General features: G+C 31.5%; 1 long non-coding RNA gene across 1 annotated transcript in view; it reads left to right on the forward strand.

The window, feature by feature from the left end:
• The first annotated feature begins 552 nt into the window (after window positions 1-552).
• Window positions 553-16,849, forward strand: part of LOC142238033 (uncharacterized) — a 128,351-nt gene continuing 112,054 nt past the window's right edge. Inside the window, exon 1 of the long non-coding RNA XR_012722620.1 lies at window positions 553-727. This is a non-coding gene — a long non-coding RNA (uncharacterized LOC142238033). The remainder of the gene's footprint in view (window positions 728-16,849) is intronic.

Below are 16,849 nucleotides of genomic sequence, written 5' to 3' on the forward strand. Positions count from 1 at the left end.
AAAATAAAATTTTTACAAAATTTTCGATAGAAATAAAATTTTTACAAATTTTTGGATAGAAATAAAATGTTGACAAAATTTTATATAGAAATAAAATTGTGAAAAAAAGTGTCCATAAAAATGAAATTTTGCAAAACAAGATTTTTTTTTTTTGGAAAAAATGTCTGCAAATTTCGGGTAGATTATTTTTGGCTCGTGTGGCAACCGTGCTTATGGTGCCTTATGGTTGCACGCAGTACAAAAGTGGTTCTGCGGTATTTTGACTCATTTACGGCGAAACGCAGTCTTGATATGCTATGTTTTAGTGCCAACCTTGCTGTCTAAAATACCCGAGACGCAATACTGTTCTCAGGAAATTTTCCTCATAATAATGGGCATTTACCCCACGGACGATGAGTTGGGGGGGGGGGGGGGGGTAGGACTATCGGCCGTTACGGCGGCCCACACTATTACCATCAGCTACGTTTGCGTTCTGGTGGCTAATCGAAGGTTTACGTTTTCCCATGACCTCGTTGGAAAATAAACCCGATCATTTTTTTTTTTTTTTTTTTTACAGACGGCTCTAGTTGGAATGGCTTCTCATCGTAGAAACCCGAATTCGGTAACTGGCCACTTTTGTGCAAGCGAAGCAACACCTTGACTTTTTCCTGTCAAACTTTTTGTGCACCACAAGAAATTAATATAGCGAACGAGGTGTCGATAAAGTCAATGCGGACTGACTTAAAAGGTAAGCAATAAAATAGATTACGACGAAGAGCCGTGAAGTGGTCTCAGTTGGTGGTTAAATAGCGTCAAAAAGGAGTGACTGACGATAGTTATCGCGCCGATTGAAGACGAAGAACCCTGGGTCATTGATTCTTCGCTGCAAAATGAAAAAGATGGTGAATGATTTTTATTAGATGGATTTTCTTGCAGTTTTGGTTTAGGAGGGAGGTGAGGTCCTTCCGGTAGTCTGAATTGGAGGTAGAATGGCTTCGAATAGGAATGACTAGCCCAGCGAGGACAAAGAAACCCTCGAACATTTGCTCTGTCACTGATACTTCACTGGCAAAATAGAGAGATGGTGAATGATTGATATTAGCTAGCTTTTCGTAGAGTTCTACAAGAAGGAAGGACAACAAGAATACTATCTCTATAGCGTCACCAAAACAGATAAGCATTAAAAGAGAGTACAACGACAACCAATAGGGCTGTGTGGTGATCGCAGTTGGGGGTAATATAAAGTCGAATACGAGCGACTAACGATAGGGCCTGTATGGCGCCCAGCTCTTCGTCCTCGCTGGGCGCGATACAAGCCCTTGAAAAATGAATGTAAAATGAAGAAATGGCGATTGATTGTTATTAGATGGTTTTTCGTGGAGTTCTGATTGAGGAGGGAGGTGAAGTGATCTGAGTTGGGGGTCCAATAAAGTTAAATAGGAGTGACTAACGATAGGTCCTGAATAGCGCCCAGTGAGAACGAAGAAACTGTAGAATATCTGTTCTGTCAAACTTCCCTTTATAGTTGATGACTTTTCGTGAGGTCCTTGAGGTGGTCTGAGTTGGTGGTCCATTAAAATTGACTAGGAGTGAATATCGATAGGGATTGTGTGGCGGCCAGCAAGGACAAAGAAACCTTGGAATATTTACTCGGTCACTGATACTTCGATGCCAAAAGAAATAGATGTAGAATGGTTGATAACAGGTTGGCTGATAAGTCCCCGGTCTGACACAAAGATGGCGTCGCTAGTATTAAATGCATATTATTTTTATATAGTACCAACCTTCAAATCAATTGATTCGTGTCAAAATTTGACGTCTGTAAGTCAATTAGTTTGTGAGATAGGGCGTCTTTTGTGAAGTGGACGGTGGAAGCAAAAACTTGGCTTGATAATGAGTTTCTGGACTCTGCCCCAGGGAAATCAACAATAATTGATTGGTATGCAAAATTCAAGCAATGAGCACGGAGGACGGTGAACGGTGAACGCAGTGGACACCCGAAAGAGGTGGTTACAGACGAAAACATCAAAAAAAAAATCCACAAAATGATTTTGAATGACCGTAAAATGAAGTTGATCGAGATAGCAGAGGCCTTAAAGATATCAAAGGAACGTGTTGGTCATATCATTCATCAATATTTGGATATGCGGAAGCTCTGTGCAAAATGGGTGCCGCGCGAGCTCACATTTGTCCAAAAGCAACAACGTGATTCTGAGCGGTGTTTGCAGCTGTTAACTCGTAATACAGCCGAGTTTTTCCATCGATATGTGACAATGGATGAAACATGGCTCCATCAATACACTCCTGAGTCCAATCGACAGTCGGCTGAGTGGACAGCGACCGGTGAACCGTCTCCGAAGCGTGGAAAGACTCAAAAGTCCGCTGGCAATGTAATGGCCTTTGTTTTTTGGGATGCGCATTTAATATTTTTTTATCGATTATCTTGGGAAGGGAAAAACCATAAACAGTGACTATTATATGGCGTTATTGGAGCGTCTGAAGGTCGAAATCGCGGCAAAACGGCCCCATATGAAGAAGAAAAAAGTGTTGTTCCACCAAGACAACGCACCGTACCACAAGTCATTTAGAACGATGGTAAAAATTCATGAATTGGGCTTCGAATTGCTTCCCCACCCACCGTATTCTCCAGATCTGGCTCCCAGCGACTTTTTCTTGTTATCAGACCTCAAAAGGATGTTCGCAGGGAAAAAATTTGGCTGCAATGAAAAGGTGAACGCCGAAACTGAGGCCTATTTTGAGGTAAAACCGAAGGAGTACTACCAAAATGGTATCACAAAATTGGAAGTTCGTTATAATCATTGTATCGCTCTTGAAGGGAACTATGTTGAATAATAAAAACGAATTTTAACAAAAAAATGTGTTTTTCTTTGTTAGACCGGGGACTTATCAGCCAACCTGTTATTTGATAGCTTTTCGAAGCGTTCTGGTTTAGGTGGTAAGGTCTTTAAGGTCAGAGTTGGGTGTTCAATAAAGTCGAATAGAAGTGACTAACGATAGGGATTTTATAGCGCCCAGCAAGGATGAAGAAACCTTATAACATTTGGGAAGTGGGGTCCTTGAGGTGGTCTGAGTTGCATATGCACTGGCGCGGTATAGGAGTGAATGACGACTATATCGCTCACAGAGAAGGTGAAGAAACCTTAGAACATTTCCGGCTTTTCGAGGAATTCTGGTTTTGGAGGGAGGTGAGCTTCTTGGTAACATTATAGATGTAGTCTGTAGACTGGACTCTTATCTATGCGTGCGATATAGAAACGAATAGATTTGTCTGGATTCTTGACTAGGCTGACGATGTAGGCCGAAACGACGAGAAGGCCTGGAATATCAAATGTCACACGGAAGGCGCTGCGAAGTAAGGAGGGCCTTGATCCTGGAGTACGGCGTGCGACTGTGCTACCATGACTCATGGTAAGCTGAAGAGTAAGGGGAATACGAAATACACAGTGACAGTAATCTTAATCGGTACACCAGCTAAGGGATGCCATGAGTCAGGATATATTGAAGGGAAAGAAATGAGGACCGTGATCCATCTAGTACGGCGTGTAAGTGCGACTTTGAATTGGGGACAAGTCGGAGTTACCGTAGCAATGGTTAAAATACTGGGACTTTGCTAAATAAATAAAAACTTTTTGTATGATTTCAATCACAAAATCAATTGATCTAATTAATTTTAAATTGAAATTTCTTCAATTATGGAAATGGTAGTATCAGTCAGTGGTAGTTATGTCATCGATATGAGAGTATCTCTCAACTGCAAGCCCAAACATAGTCATCTTGCATAGTCATGCGACCTAGACGGTCATCCAAATGTGTATGAGTTCAATAATTCCCAATAAAATGTAATAGCTTCTGTGGCAATAATATTGTCCTTCTACAAAATGGAGCCAGTATCAGCTATAAATTTCTCAGCTTTACGCATTGCAATGGAAAAAAACCAACATTCCATGAAACAAAAGCCACCTACAAAAAACCAACATTCCATGAAACAAAAGCCACCTACATTGACTCGACCAACGAACCAGTGGCTAAAGAGCATCTTGTATATGTAATTGCAGCAGAATTGCAACACAAATGAAAATGGAACCATTCACCCCTATCCATGTTCACATACACAGGATACCTGCTGGTCTATACAGCTATATATCCAAAACGATTGCTACAATATCATTGGAATTGTATGCACTTGCTAAAGCATAAGGATGGGCATTGACCGAAGAGTCATCGGCCAACTGGAAATAGCATGGCATTTTCAACTCCCTGCCACATATGCTATAAATTTAATGGGTAATTTTGCGAACGCTTAAAAGTATGCAATCAAGTAATTTATCATTCTGTGTGCTCAGATGAGAAGACAGGGGAGATGATATTTTGTCGTTTGTCAACCAGCCATCGTTAAAGGAATTGGCCAAAGGTGGGGTTAAAATGAGTGAGTGATGATTATGAATGGTGATGATGGCGATGATGATATCGTCTGGCTGTCTCTGACTTTGTTTATAAATTACAGAGGGGATGGTTCGAATGCTTCCTGGAATGTGGCTGGCTTATTGGCCCTTTTTAACTTTTAAGCTTTAATTTGTAATTTTCCCACACTCTTGTATTTTACCACTTCAGTGCTCAGCATGCTGCTGATGTTTCCCCCATGACCAACGCCTAAACGTATGCCACAAATTTGTGGTTTTCTGCCACCAGTAGACTTACACCCAAAAACCGTTAATACCTGTTCTGAAGTTTGTTGTTTCTCTTCGTTTTTTGTTTGTGCCATCGAAAAGTCTAATTAATTTCATTTTGTCTGGCGGGAAAAAGTAGATGAGAATATTTAAAAAGTAGATGAGGAAAAAGTAGATGAGAATATTTAAACAACATTGTCTAGGAAAAATTGTTATCATCTCTTTTTCCCAAAGACGCATCTGTTTTTTAGTTAATAATGTCCTTCTCTCTCAGTTTGTTACTGGCCAAGTCTTTATGATTTCAAAAAGTGAAAGTTTGTTCTGCACAGGAATATTTGTTCATGTGGCTGCGTCCGAAATAAGTTTTTCTCATCTGTGTATAGAAAGGGAATGAGTGCATGGCTTTTAAGAAGATTGTTTGGGGGTTTTGTCGAGAAAAAAAAATTTCATTTTCATCAGTTTCATTTTTTATTTATGTTATGGCCAATGAGTGATTACCGGCAATTTAAAGGAAGGAAGAGTAGTGTTTAAAAGGACCTAGAATTTAAAATAACTTCCATAGAAAAAAAGGTATGCAAATTTTTTAAGTCAGAAAATTAAATTTTTATAGGAAAAATGAGAAAAATTATGAAGTTGTAGAAATCAGAAACAGCGATCTTCTCAATAGATTTGACATCACTCGACACCAGCAGAGTTATCATTATAGTGGCAAATTGACCCCTTCATTGGAATCATTAAACATCTCAGTATCTGGGTTCTCCATACTCTCTCCCGTCCTCTCATTCATCTGCGATCCATCGGTGCACCGCGGTGTAGCAGTTATTTCCCTCTGGTATTCGTTCGGGGGTCTCATTCTCCCGGGACCATCTGCTACTGGTGGCATACGCCATTTCACCGTGTCCTCTACTATCCTACTATCTTAACCTAAACTTTGATAGTTCATCATAACATATATCGTGTATCCTAAATTGTCATAGAGAATTAAAATTTTCATAGAAAATTTAAAATTTCTATGAAAACCAACACAGAAAATTTAAATTTTCATAGAAATTTGAAATTTTCATAGCAATTTGAAATTTTCATAGAAAAGTGAAGTTTTCATAGAAAATTGAAATTTTTGAGAAAATTGAAATAAATTACAAAAATACAAAATTTAAATTTTCATAGAAATTTTAAATTTAAATGAAAACAAATAGGATTTCACAGAGAATTGAGGTTTTCACAGAGTTGAGTTTTTCATAGAAAAATTGAGATTTTCATAGAAAATTGAAATTTTCATAGAAAAAGTGAAATTTTCATAGAAAAATTGAAATTTTCATAAAAAAATTGAAATTTTCTATGAAAACCAACACAGAAAATTGAAATTTTAATAGAAAATTGCAATTTTAATAGAAAATTGCAATTTTGACAGAAATTTGAAATTTTCATAGAAATTTGAAATTTTCATAGAAAAGTGAAGTTTTCATAGAAAATTGAAATGTTTATAGAAAATTTAAATTTTTATAGAAAATTCATAGAATGTTGAAATTTTCATAGAAAAATGAATTTTTATACAAAATTTAAATTTTTATAGGAAATTTAAATTTTCATAAAAAAATTTAAATTTTCATAGAAAATTGAAATTTTCATAGAAAATTTAAATTTTCATAGAAAATTGAAATTTTCATAGAAAATTGAAATTTTCATAGAAAATTGAAATTTTCATTGAAAATTGACATTTTCATAGGAAATTGAAAAAATTAGATTTCACAGAGAATTGAGTTTTTCATAGAAAAATTGAGATTTTCAAAGAAAATTGAAATTTTCATAGAAAAAGTGAAATTTTCATAAAAAAATTTAAATTTTCATAAAAACTTTAAATTTTCATAAAAAAATATATTTTTATAAAAAAAAATAAATTTTTATAGCAAATTAAAATTTTCAAAGAAAATTGAGATTTCACAGAGAATTGAGGTTTTCATAGGAAAATTTAGATTTTCAAAGAAAATTGAAATTTTCATAGTAAAATTTAATAGATCCAATTAAATGAAAACAAATAGGATTTCACAGAGAATTGAGGTTTTCACAGAGAATTGAGTTTTTCATAGAAAAATTGAGATTTTTATAGAAAATTGAAATTTTCATAGAAATTTGAAATTTTCATAGCAATTTGAAATTTTCATAGAAAAGTGAAGTTTTCATAGAAAATTGAAATTTTCAGAAAATTGAAATAAATTACAAAAATACAAAATTTAAATTTTCATAGAAATTTTAAATTTAAATGAAAACAAATAGGATTTCACAGAGAATTGAGGTTTTCACAGAGAATTGAGTTTTTCATAGAAAAATTGAGATTTTCATAGAAAATTGAAATTTTCATAGAAAAAGTGAAATTTTCATAGAAAAAGTGAAATTTTCATAGAAAAATAGAAATTTTCATAAAAAAATTGAAATTTTCTATGAAAACCAACACAGAAAATTGAAATTTTAATAGAAAATTGCAATTTTAATAGAAAATTGCAATTTTAATAGAAAATTGCAATTTTAATAGAAAATTGCAATTTTGATAGAAAATTGAAATTTTAATAGAAAATTGCAATTTTGATAGAAATTTGAAATTTTCATAGAAATTTGAAATTTTCATAGAAAAGTGAAGTTTTCATAGAAAATTTAAATGTTTATAGAAAATTTAAATTTTTATAGAAAATTCATAGAATGTTGAAATTTTCATAGAAAAATGAATTTTTATACAAAATTTAAATTTTTATAGGAAATTTAAATTTTCATAAAAAAATTTAAATTTTCATTGAAAATTGACATTTTCATAGAAAATTTAAATTTTCATTGAAAATTGACATTTTCATAGGAAATTGAAAAAATTAGATTTCACAGAGAATTGAGTTTTTCATAGAAAAATTGAGATTTTCAAAGAAAATTGAAATTTTCATAGAAAAAGTGAAATTTTCATAAAAAAATTTAAATTTTCATAAAAACTTTAAATTTTCATAAAAAAATATATTTTTATAAAAAAAAATAAATTTTTATAGCAAATTAAAATTTTCAAAGAAAATTGAGATTTCACAGAGAATTGAGGTTTTCATAGGAAAATTTAGATTTTCAAAGAAAATTGAAATTTTCATAGTAAAATTTAATAGATCCAATTAAATGAAAACAAATAGGATTTCACAGAGAATTGAGGTTTTCACAGAGAATTGAGTTTTTCATAGAAAAATTGAGATTTTTATAGAAAATTGAAATTTTCATAGAAATTTGAAATTTTCATAGCAATTTGAAATTTTCATAGAAAAGTGAAGTTTTCATAGAAAATTGAAATTTTCAGAAAATTGAAATAAATTACAAAAATACAAAATTTAAATTTTCATAGAAATTTTAAATTTAAATGAAAACAAATAGGATTTCACAGAGAATTGAGGTTTTCACAGAGAATTGAGTTTTTCATAGAAAAATTGAGATTTTCATAGAAAATTGAAATTTTCATAGAAAAAGTGAAATTTTCATAGAAAAAGTGAAATTTTCATAGAAAAATAGAAATTTTCATAAAAAAATTGAAATTTTCTATGAAAACCAACACAGAAAATTGAAATTTTAATAGAAAATTGCAATTTTAATAGAAAATTGCAATTTTAATAGAAAATTGCAATTTTAATAGAAAATTGCAATTTTGATAGAAAATTGCAATTTTAATAGAAAATTGCAATTTTGATAGAAATTTGAAATTTTCATAGAAATTTGAAATTTTCATAGAAAAGTGAAGTTTTCATAGAAAATTTAAATGTTTATAGAAAATTTAAATTTTTATAGAAAATTCATAGAATGTTGAAATTTTCATAGAAAAATGAATTTTTATACAAAATTTAAATTTTTATAGGAAATTTAAATTTTCATAAAAAAATTTAAATTTTCATTGAAAATTGACATTTTCATAGAAAATTTAAATTTTCATTGAAAATTGACATTTTCATAGGAAATTGAAAAAATTAGATTTCACAGAGAATTGAGTTTTTCATAGAAAAATTGAGATTTTCAAAGAAAATTGAAATTTTCATAGAAAAAGTGAAATTTTCATAAAAAAATTTAAATTTTCATAAAAACTTTAAATTTTCATAAAAAAAATATATTTTTATAAAAAAAAATTAAATTTTTATAGCAAATTAAAATTTTCAAAGATAATTGAGATTTCACAGAGAATTGAGGTTTTCATAGGAAAATTTAGATTTTCAAAGAAAATTGAAATTTTCATAGTAAAATTTAATAGATCCAATTAAATGAAAACAAATAGGATTTCACAGAGAATTGAGGTTTTCACAGAGAATTGAGTTTTTCATAGAAAAATTGAGATTTTCATAGAAAATTGAAATTTTCATAGAAAAAGTGAAATTTTCATAGAAAAATTGAAATTTTCATAAAAAATAGAAATTTTCTATGAAAACCAACATAGAAAATTGAAATTTTAATAGAAAATTGCAATTTTAATAGAAAATTGCAATTTTGATAGAAATTTGAAATTTTCATAGAAATTTGAAATTTTCATAGAAAAGTGAAGTTTTCATAGAAAATTGAAATGTTTATAGAAAATTGAAATTTTTATAGAAAATTCATAGAATGTTGAAATTTTCATAGAAAAATGAATTTTTATACAAAATTTAAATTTTTATAGGAAATTTAAATTTTCATAAAAAATTTAAATTTTCATAGAAAATTTAAATTTTCATAGAAAATTGACATTTTCATAGAAAATTTAAATTTTCATTGAAAATTGACATTTTCATAGGAAATTGAAAAAATTAGATTTCACAGAGAATTGAGTTTTTCATAGAAAAATTGAGATTTTCAAAGAAAATTGAAATTTTCATAGAAAAAGTGAAATTTTCATAAAAACTTTAAATTTTCATAAAAAAATGATATTTTTATAAAAAAATTAAATTTTTATAGCAAATTAAAATTTTCAAAGAAAATTGAGATTTCACAGAGAATTGAGGTTTTCATAGGAAAATTTAGATTTTCAAAGAAAATTGAAATTTTCATAGTAAAATTTAATAGAAAATTGAAATTTTAATAGAAAATTGCAATTTTGATAGAAATTTGAAATTTTCATAGAAATTTGAAATTTTCATAGAAAAGTGAAGTTTTCATAGAAAATTGAAATTTTGATAGAAAATTTAAATTTTCATAGAAAATTTAAATTTTCATAGAAAATTGAAATTTTAATTGGAAATTGACATTTTCATAGAAAATTTAAAGTTTCATTGAAAATTGACATTTTCATAGGAAATTGAAAAAAAAAAAAATGAGATTTCACAGAGAATTGAGTTTTTCATAGAAAAATTGAGATTTTCATAGAAAATTGAAATTTTCATAGAAAAAGTGAAATTTTCATAGAAAAATTGAAATTTTCAAAAAATTTTAAATTTTCAAAAAAAAAATGATATTTTTATAAAAAAATTAAATTTTTATAGCAAATTAAAATTTTTAAAGAAAATTGAGATTTCACAGAGAATTGAGGTTTTCATAGGAAAATTTAGATTTTCAAAGAAAATTGAAATTTTCATAGTAAAATTTAATAGAAAATTTAAATTTTTATAGAAAATTGAAATTATAGAAAGTTTAAATTTTGATAGAAAAGTGGAATTTTTATAGAAAATTGAAATTTTCGTAGAAAATTGAAATTTTCATAGCAAAATGGAAATTTTCATAGGAATTTGAAATTTTCATAGCAAAATGGAAATTTTCATAGGAATTTGAAATTTTGGTAGAAAAGTGAAATTTTGATAGAAAATTGAAATTTTCATAGAAAATTGAAATTTTCATAGAAAATTGAAATTTTCATAGAAAATTAAAATTTTTATAGAAAATTGAAATTTTCATAGAAAATTGAAATTTTCATAGAAAATTGAAATTTTCATAGAAAATTGAAATTTTCATAGAAAATTGAAATTTTCATAGAAAATTGAAATTTTCATAGAAAATTGAAATTTTCATAGAAAATTGAAATTTTCATAGAAAATTGAAATTTTCATAGAAAATTGAAATTTTCATAGAAAATTGAAATTTTCATAGAAAATTGAAATTTTCATAGAAATTTAAAATTTTCGTAGCAAAATTTAAATCTTCATAGAAATTTGAAATTTTGGTAGAAAAGTGAAATTTTGATAGAAAATTTAAATCTTCATAGAAAATTGAAATTTCCATAGAAAAGTGAAATTTTCATAGAAAATTGAAATCTTCAAAGAAAAAATTAAATGCTCAGAGAAAATTTAAATTTTCATAGAAAATTGAAAGTTTCATAGAAAATTTAAATTTTTAAATTTTCATAGAAAATTGAAATATTCATAGAAAATTGAAATTTTTTAATTTTCATAGACAATTGAAATTTTGTAGAAAATTGAAATTTTCATAGAAAATTGAAATTTTCATAGAAAATTGAAATTTTCATAGAAAATTTAAATTTTTATAGAATATTGAAATTTTCATAAAAAATTTAAATTTTTATAGAAAATTGAAATTTTCATAGAAAATTTTATTTTTCACAAAAATGTTTAATTTATGTGAAAATTAAATTTTCAATGACAATTGCAATTAAATACAAACATTTTTATTTTCTATGAAAATTTTCATATATATTTTTCTTTTTTTTAATGACGGCTTTCTTTTTTATTTTAACCCTCTTAGCTTAGCTCTGAGAATCTTCCGTGTGACCCACCAATTTAATTCATTATGATATTCATGGAAACTTTTCCGGAAAAAAAATCTTTGACATAATTTTCTTTTTGCATAATTCTAAGAGTGTTCCCTGAATTTCTTCAATCATTCATCATAGCGTTGACGGTTAACTCTAGGAACTCCATCTCATACAATTAAAGTCACTTCTAAACAATTAATTGTGTGGCGCTCTTAAATCGCATGTTATGATGATACTATGCCACCAGCAGTTCCATAGTTACCCCAACGTGAACTAGCGGCCACTCTAGAAACACCACATAAGGCGGAAAAAACGTCAACATCATTGAACATAAACAGAAAATATATGCCCAGAAAGAATGCAGAACCCTATAGAGGATCCATTGGTTGGTAAGAGGCAACTTCGAGACATCATCGATCGACTGTTCTTGCATGTGGGGTGGATGTAGAGGATTGTACTAGACTAATATGTACAAACATGAACTTGCAGGGGATACATGAATTTCGCCACCGCAGATATGATGACAATGATGATGGACTAAAGGGAATGGGAGTTTGGTCATCCATACATTTGCGGAGACAAATACTACAAGCAGTTGCAATGTCAAAGATGTGTATGATACATTAAATTGTTGGAACCTTAGAAAAAAAGCAAAAACAACTTTTATTCGCATGTTGGCATGCATGTTTTTGCTGTTTTCGGATGCAAGAGAAGCATCCAAATCTATGACAAGATATGAATGTTTAGAGCATAGAATAAATACTAAAGAGAACAACGACAATGTAGTAGGGCATTGAGAGGACAAGGTAATTGATTTATATTTGAGGGGCCTTTATGGATAAATGATAAACTATGATAGCCAAAATTAAATGGTTATTGGGATACTTTCATCGACGTTTCTCGAAATCTTTAAGGTATGCTTCATAAATCTCCCAAAAATGTAGGCTATTTTACTTTTACTTAAATTTTGATGAGGCAAAGATACTTTTGTGCACTTTATGTAGTACGATTAAATGCATCTTTTTACATTTTTAACCTCATGTTAGGTTAGGTTAGGTGGCAGCCCGATGTCCATTTGTCCATTGTGATACCACATTGGTGAACTTCTCTCTTATCACTGAGTGCTGCCCGATTCCCTGTTAAGCTCAATGACAGGGGACCTCCTTTTTATAGCCGAGTCCGAACGGCGTTCCACATTACAGTGAAACCACTTAGAGAAGCTTTGAAACCCTCAGAAATGTCACCAGCATTAAAGGGTGATACGGTCAACATTTGGTCAATATAAACTTGACGTATTTCTTTCAATTTTGCATTTAAAAAACCTGAACACCCCTCATTTTGAAGGTGTGTGTGTGTAGAATGTTGCTCCTATTTTTGATTTTGGAATTCACTCTTCAGTTGTCAAAATGCCGTCCAAGCAAGAGAAGCAGCATATCAAAATTTTGCTCGCGCATCGCGAAAATCCGAGCTACTCGCACGCAAAGCTGGCAAAATCGCTAAAAGTTGCCAAATCAACCGTTTCAAATGTAATTAAAGTGTTTGGGGAACGTTTGTCGACAGCCTGGAAGTCTGGATCGGGGGGAAATCGAAAACCGGAAGCCGCTGAGACGACAAAGAAAGTTGCCGGTAGTTTCAAGCGAAACCCTAACCTCTCTCTCCGAGATGCCGCAAATAAGCTGGGTGTATCGTCTACAACCGTGCATTGAGCCAAAAAACGAGCCGGACTATCGACTTACAAGAAGGTAGTGACTCCAAATCGCGATGATAAACAAAATACGACGGCCAAAGCGCGATCCCGGAGGCTGTACACGACGATGCTGACGAAGTTTGACTGCGTGGTAATGGACGACGAAACCTACGTCAAAGCCGACTACAAGCAGCTTCCGGGACAGGAGTTTTATACGGCAAAAGGAAGGGGAAAGGTAGCAGATATTTTCAAGCACATTAAACTGTCAAAGTTCGCAAAGAAATATCTGGTTAGGCAAGCCATCTGTACCTGTGGCTTGCAAAGCAGCATTTTCATAGCTTCCGGGACTGTCAACCAAGAAATTTACGTGAAAAAGTGTTTGAATAAACGTCTGCTGCCTTTCCTGAAGAAATACGGTTGTTCCGTACTGTTTTGGCCGGATTTGGCATCTTGCCATTACGCTAAAAAGGCCATGGAGTGGGACGCCGCCAACAACGTGCAGGTGGTTCCCAAGGACAAGAACCCTCCCAACACGCCAGAGCTCCGCCCAATTGAGAAATACTGGGCTATTGTCAAGCCGAACCTAAAGAAGACCAAAAAACTGCTAAGGACGAGCAGCAGTACAAGGCAAACTGGCTTTCTGCGGCGAAGATGGTGGACAAGGTGGCTGTACAAAATCTGATGGCAGGTGTCAAGCGTGAGGCCCGGCAATTCGGATTTGGAAAAGCGAAAGCCTAACTGAATATTTTTCCTGAATTTTATACTAATTGAACTTGAAAAAGAAATTTAATTTGATTTTTTAAATAAACGATTTCACCGATTTACACGCGTTTTTCCTTGACCAAATTTTGACCGTATCACCCTTTACAATAGATGCAGGTGTTTGTTCAAAGTCTCAGCCAGTCGCCTACCCGAGTCTGACTTTGGTTGGCAAAATGTCCACCCTATAAGTAAGGCATGCAATGAAGTGACTGGGAATTATCACTGCTTGCATGAAACAAACAATTAATTTTTGTCACCAGAAATCACTCCTATGTAGCAACCCACAGCAACTAAGCGGTTGATCATATGACCTAGCGGTGGGTTATGTGTGTGCGTTGTGTTGGTTCACACAAAAAAATTTTCTGATTCACGAAATTTATTGATCCAATTAATTTTTTAATTGAAATGTCTTCAATCATAGGAATGATAGTATCAATTAAAAAATTAATTAGAGGTAAATTAAAAAATTAATTGATCCAATTAAAAAATTAATTGATACCATTAATTTTTGTGATTGATTTTTGTTTCAATTAAAAAATTTGTTGAATCAATTAAATTTTTAATTGAATATTTTTTAAAACTGAATTAAAATTTTAATTGGAAAAATTTTCGTACAATTTTTTTCTGTGTTGGTTGACTGTTGCGTGACGTAGGTAGCATTAATGATGTAAGGCAAAATGGACTAAGTCACTTTTGTACGTAAAAAGTACTAAGTAAATTTTGTCACGTTACAACTTCCAATACGATTCAGTCCGTATGGTCGTTTCAGACGAAAGTCCCGAGAGGCATCGTTCCATTGCCAATCCTTTCCTTTTTGCATCCTTTGTATATGCTTTATATTCTCAATTTACAAATATTTATGAAAAAGAAGTGATTTTGCACCGCAGTAAAAGTATCTTCGTATCTTCGGGTCAAGAGCCTATATTATCTTTATTCGATTCGGCTAAAATGTTTTTTTTCGGACCAATCTCCTGAAATGAATCGTTTCATTGCCAATCGTTTCCGTTTTGCCCCTTTGTATATGTTTTATATTCTCAATTTACCAATATTTATGAAATAGAAGTGATTTAGCACCCCAGCCCAAACGTATGGTTTATAAATATATCTGTTTTGAGTCAAGAATTTAGTAATTGACTATTGACTTCCAATACGAGTTTGTCGAAATCCTTTTTTTCAATTCTTACTTTTTTGTCCCTTTGTATATGCTTTAATATTAAAGCCATCTTAAAATAGCATACCTTATTGTATTAGGTATTTAAGGCCCTTCTCACTTGGATTGCTCCATTGTCGATTTTCAATAGACAAAATGACTAGCGACACTATGCTCCAAAGAGACAACTGCAAAAGAAACAAAGTTAGCTCTAGCTAAGAGATGCCACTGATCGCGGCGACATGCATGTCGTGGAATAATCTTGATGATGAATGTATAATTGCATGCAAACTCTTGATGAATGAATGAAACTAACAACAGTCACAATAACAACAACAGCAACTACCAGTAACTTGGAACAATAACTATTAAATTTATATGGTCGTCCTATGGTCCTACTACATCCAACATAGGAGGATGATTGCAGATGGCAGGTTGTGATGATGTGGTGGAGGTGGGTGTTGTGGCACCCGTTGCTTAGGCTAACACCATTTGAAAAAGAGTTAATTTAAATGTTTTTTTTTTGTATCCGTTTCTTTGTCACTATGGGATTAAATGTCAAACAGCACGGCACATATGTCATTATACATATGTTTGTGTCCATGTCTTTAAGGCATTAGTTATGCACTTTTGTTGTAAGTACAAGAAATTTTCACATTAGATATGTTTTCTAGATCTATTAGGAAGCTTTAGATTCCAGTGTAAAGGAATCGTAAGTATATGGGCAAAATGAAAATCTGTTATAAGATTTTCCACTTATCGAGGGATGGGAAAGAAAAGTTTTTAAATATTAAGGCCCTGAGTCCCGTTAAGATGACAAATGTAATTGACGCCTTGGCAAACAAATAATAGAGCTCACAGAAGTAGTTTTTAATGGGTACGTTCGGCGCCAGAAAATATGCAATTATCACCGATGAAAGTTCTCTAATAGTAAACAAAACTAATTTCTTTACCGAACTGCCATTTTAAACGAATAGTTTTTAATGAATAGGAATTACAACGTCCTAGTAAAAATTGAGAGATCTTATTATATTTGTTATGTCTATCTATAAGCGGGCCACCGTGGTGCAATGGTTAGCATGCCCGCCTTGCATGTACAAGGTCGTGGGTTCGATTCCTGCTTCGACCGAACACCAAAATGTTTTTCAGCGGTGGATTATCCCACCTCAGTAATGCTGGTGACATTTCTGAGGGTTTCAAAGCTTCTCTAATGCGCTTTACAGACTATCAGTTATTCCGGACGGAATGTCGGTGTTTGTAAAGAATCTTACAGTGTGTCGGATCGATACGACTCGTTGGCGATGACTAAATAATCGGTAAATGTGTTATCGATTCCATAAGCATGCAGCAGTATCGATTATGCCTTCGGACTTAACTTATAATGTGCACAATATATGGGATATGTTCGACACGAGCACTATCGTCCGGAATAACTGATAGTCTGTAAAGCGCATAAGTGGTTTCACTGCAATGTGGAACGCCGTTCGGACTCGGCTATAAAAAGGAGGTCCCTTGTCATTGAGCTTAACATGGAATCGGGCTGCACTCAGTGATAAGAGAGAAGTTCACCAATGTGGTATCACAATGGACTGAATAGTCTAAGTGAGCCTGAAACATCGGGCTGCCATCTAACCTAACCTAACCTATTAGATACGTATAGAAATAAATAGATAAAATGGTAATAACTAATCATATCTAATTACTAAAAATTTTGTAAACTTGTAAAAAATTTTGCTTCCATAGAAAATTTTATCAAAATTTTATTTCCATAGAAAATTTTGTCAAAATTTTATTTCTATAGAAAATTTTTGCAAAATTTTGTTTCTATAGAATATTTTATTTCTATAGACAATTTTTGCAAAAATTGTTTCTATAGAAAATTAATTTAATAATTTAAAATTTTT

Source organism: Haematobia irritans, chromosome 1, assembly GCF_050003625.1.
Source record: "Haematobia irritans isolate KBUSLIRL chromosome 1, ASM5000362v1, whole genome shotgun sequence".
NCBI classification, from domain to species: domain Eukaryota; kingdom Metazoa; phylum Arthropoda; class Insecta; order Diptera; family Muscidae; genus Haematobia; species Haematobia irritans.